Here is a 4,874-nt window from a genome sequence, read left to right on the forward strand (position 1 = left end):
CAAAAGAATGGCCCTGACTAACAATAACCTATACTTTTCATGAATCACTTACCTCACAAAAATCTTCGTTACTCGAACTACTGCAATACAGCGAGCGCCTCCACTGCCAGCTAAATAAAAGATTCAAATTACTGAAGGCACTAACTACTGATAGGCATAGTTAGCAAATGAAAGATTTCGATAGAAAAAAGCAATGATTTACCTCAATAGTGTTCAAAAGTCGTCGTATATATATCAGTTCATGACATCCAGTCTTACAAATTTACTGTCTCTGATGGACACACGTCCAGATCATCCGCTCTCAAAACTCCGCCATCTCTCTCCTCACATCCACCACTGCTGGCGGCTCACCTCCAACTGCGCAACGCTACGCGCTGTTAACAGCCAACTGCCCATCACTACAATAGTATATACTCCAACAATGCAAACCAGCCACAGAATGCACGCAGCACAGCAAGAGATTTTCATACAGAGCGCTACGTGGCGTCACCAACAAAAAAACCTAAACAGCCTACTTACAGCAGCATCTCATTCTAAATGGAGAGAAGTCTTCCGAAGTAAGAGAAATTTCAGGGGTGCCGCAGCGGAGTGTCGTAGGACCGTTGCTATTCAAAATATATATATAAACGACCATGTGGATAACGTCGGAAGTTCACTGAGGCTTTTTGCGGATGATGCTGTAGTATATCGAGAGGTTGTAACAATGGAAAATTGTACTGAAATGCAGGAGGATTCGCAACGAATTGACGCATCGTGCAGGGAATGGCAATTGAATCTCAATGTAGACAAGTTTAATGTGCTGCGAATCCTTTATCATTTAGCTACAATATAGCAGATCAGCAACTGGAAGCAGTTAATTCCATACATTATCTGGGAGCAGCAATTAGGAGTGATTTAAAATGGAATGACCATATAAAATTAATCGTCGGTAAAGCAGATGCCAGGCTGAGATTCGTTGGAAGAATCCTAAGGAAATGTAGTCAGAGAGGAAAGGAAGTAGGTTACAGTACACTTGATCGCCCACTGCTTGAATACTGCTATGTGGGATCCGTACCAGATAGGGTTGATAGAAGAGATAGAAAAGATCCAACGAAGAGCAGCGCGCTTCGTTACAGGATCATTTAGTACTCGCGAAAGCGTTGCGGAGATGATAGATGAACTCCAGTGGAAGACTCCGCAAGAGAGGCGCTCAGTAGCTCGGTACGGGCTTTTGTTGAAGTTTCGAGAACATACATTTACCGAGGAGTCAAGCAATATATTGCTCCCTCCTACGTATATTTCGCGAAGAGACCATGAGGATAAAATCAGAGAGATTAGAGCCCACACAGAGGCATACCGACAATCTTTCTTTCCACGAACAATACGAGACTGGAATAGAAGGGAGAACCGATAGAGGTACTCAAGGTACCCTTCGCCACACACCGTCAGTTGGCTTGCGGAGTGTGGATGTAGATGTAGATGTACTGAAAGAGAAGACCACGGTGTCCGGCGTGTGGCTCAGGCGCATCGCACTGCATCTGCTGCAGCAATTTGAACAGCAGATGGCACCACCGTGACCCAAAAAATTGTTACAAATTTGTTACTTTAAGGACAGCTCCGAGCCAACACCCTGTAACCTGCATTCCACTGACCCCAAATCACCGCCAATTGCGACTTAAGTGGTGTCAATCGAGAGCTCATTTGAGGCCAAGGTGGGGGTCTGTTGTCTTTTCTGTTGAAAGCTGTTTCAGCCTCGGTGCCAGTAATGGCCGTGTGTCGTTTGGAAGGAGACTCAACTGTCTGTGTGCTAGACACACTGGACCCACACCTGTAGTTATGGTCACGGACGCGATTTCGTACGACAGAAGGGCCTCTCGTGGTTATCCACGCATCCTGACTGCGTGTTTGGAAGTCAGTGTGGCGATTCGACTGGTCTTGCTGCCGTTCATGAACAGTATTCCAGAGGGTGCTTTCGAACAGGATAACGCTCGCCCGTATACCGCTGTTGCAGGCTCTACAGGATATCGACGTGTTGCCTTGGTCTGCTCGATCACCTGATCTGCCTCTAGTCTAGCACATATGGAATATAATCGGGTGACATCTCCAGTGTCATCCACAAACAGCATTAAAAGTCCCTGATTGACCGACTAAGTGCAACGGGCATGGAACTCCATCCCACAAACTGTCGTCCGGCACCTGGAAAACACAATGCGTGCACGTTTTCAGGCTTGCATTCAACATTCTGGGAGCCACAACGGTTATTAATGTTCCAGGATTTCACATTTGCAGTGGATTGTCTCGCACTTTAATATAGACAGAAGTATTCCCGAAATTTCGTCACTCTACATTACTTATTTTCTGGTTTTGCTATTTTTGTCTCCGTCATTGTATCTGTAGCCTCATAGTATCACGGCGTTACTCATTTCGTTTGTTGTTCCAACTTTGAATGCAGAGACGAGAAAACAATTGCATGTAGTTCGTTCATGACCTAATGTCTTTTTAACCGTTTTATTCACCTTTTCAAGTGTAAATTACGTTGGGGGCATCACCATCGTTTACAGTTGCGAGTATGAAGTGTTTAATTTTACCTTAGTCATCCATGAACGGGTGGTTGCCTTCCTTCGAAGGATTTTCGTTCGAAACTTCCTGGCAGATTAAAACTGTGTGCCCGACCGAGACTCGAACTCGGGACCTTTGCCTTTCGAGGGCAAGTGCTCTTCCATCTGAGCTACCGAAGCACGACTCACGCCCGGTACTCACAGCTTTACTTCTGCCAGTATCTCGTCTCCTACCTTCCAAACAGGCAGAAGTAAAGCTGTGAGTACCGGGCGTGAGTCGTGCTTCGGTAGCTCAGATGGAAGAGCACTTGCCCGCGAAAGGCAAAGGTCCCGAGATCGAGTCTCGGTCGGGCACACAGTTTTAATCTGCCCGGAAGTTTCATATCAGCGCACACTCCACTGCAGAGTGAAAATCTCATTCTGGATTTTCGTTCGGCTTGGCTTGGCAACTCCGAAGCACTGTCCTATCAACTGAGCCAACTATTCGCACTCCAACTTGCCTATGTTATGAGCTAACCCAAATACAGAAACGTATAAAGGGAGAGTGGCATTTTTTTTAGCGGTGCGAGGAGTTTATAACAGTCGGAATAAAAGCTGTGGCTGTAGCTGATTGCTGCAGTGGGTTTGCTACTGAAATGCACTTTATTACGTCCGAAGGAAATGTATCCTACATTGTACATCTGCAGAAGGTAAAACTGTACATCATGCCCTTTGTTTTGACGCCTTTTGAATGAAATGAGTAGCAGCCTAATCGTGTTTCCACAAGACGTTGGGTTCAATTATTTGCTCATTTTGTGTGAAAGTTCCTTCTATGTTTCCACACAGTTTAACTCATTTGAGGAGGTCCCAAAAACTCGTCTCAGTATCATAAGAAAAATGGACTTAAACGACAAACAATAACAAAGTCGTGAGCTTTACATCTTCACAACAGAGAAGCCTCCTAATGTTTTATGCAAAAAGATATTGGGTGTTCGAGAGAAAGAGGTCACTTTCTTTTTCAACAGAGTACTCGTTGTTTGGGAAGATCAGGACCACCTTTTTGCGGTTATCGGGGTAGGTTCATTTATCTTCAGATATCACGGCAAGATACTAGCAGAAGCTATATCAATCCTTGAGCAGACCAACTAATTAACTTCTGGTAGTTGTGGTTCACAGTCACGTAAAATTTTGTAATTGACATCTTTAACAGTGAAAATGTTTCTTAATAGAGTCCTCTATTGTGATTTGCCCTTGTGGACATTACCTAATAGAACAATTCAAAAAGGACATGTATATAGTACCAATTTATAATGAACACAACATTTAGTATCAAAAAATGGTTCAAATGGCTCTGAGCACTATGGGACTGAACTTCTGAGGTCATCAGTCCCCTAGAACTTAGAACTACTTAAGCCTGACTAACCTAAGGACATCACACACATTCACGCTCGAGGCAGGATTCGAACCTGAGACCGTAGCGGTCGCGCGATTCCAGACTGTAGCGCCTAGAACCGCTCGGCCACTCCGGCCGGCCAACATTTAGTATCACGAGATTTGTTTACCTTAAAAGTGTTACTTGATAGGAGAGGAACAAGATTTTGAATCATCTTAAAATGAAATTTGTATTGTTCAATGTAAAGTAAAATTTACGTGAAAGTTAAAGTCAAACTATCAGCGTTGTGATGATGCTGAAGTGTTTACATTGTCAGTGATGTGTGGAGGTTGTTGTCATACGTGTCTCCCGTCGGGAAATGGAGAAAGCCCAAGACGATTTACTAGCTGTAGGCCTAGATGTGTTTTATAATGTCGTGGGCATAACATGGGGAAGAATTAGTAACCTAATCGCAGTTTCCAGACCAAACGAAACATACACTTCTGTTGCATTTAGAGACTGGAAAAGGACCTGGCTGCTTGTCTTGCTCTACAAGAATCCATACATATTACAAAAATGGATGTAAGTGTGTGTGTGCGTGTGTGTGTGTGTGTGCACTGCATTTCCTCCTAAACCACTGGACCGATGTCCACCAAACTTGGTACAAATGTCACTTACTGTCTGAAATTAATCGCTTTGGGAATAAGAACCACTTACCTATCTCAAGGGGGGAGGGTGGGAGGGGAGAGTGGGGTTGAAAGTAACCTGTAGCCCGTGACGCGCGAATACCACGACTTTACTCCTCCAGTATTTGAGAAGAGAACACGTAGTAACTTGCAACATACTTTACACATAATTTAAAACTATTAAAAACATTTTTCTTGCTGAAGGCCCACAAAAAATCATGAAAGAAAAAAACTCTACCGCTGTTCATTCGGTAAGACTGCCACGTCAGGCATGACGTTTTAATTTATTACTTTTTTACT

This window comes from Schistocerca nitens, chromosome 2, assembly GCF_023898315.1.
Source record: "Schistocerca nitens isolate TAMUIC-IGC-003100 chromosome 2, iqSchNite1.1, whole genome shotgun sequence".
Taxonomy (NCBI): Eukaryota; Metazoa; Arthropoda; class Insecta; order Orthoptera; family Acrididae; genus Schistocerca; species Schistocerca nitens.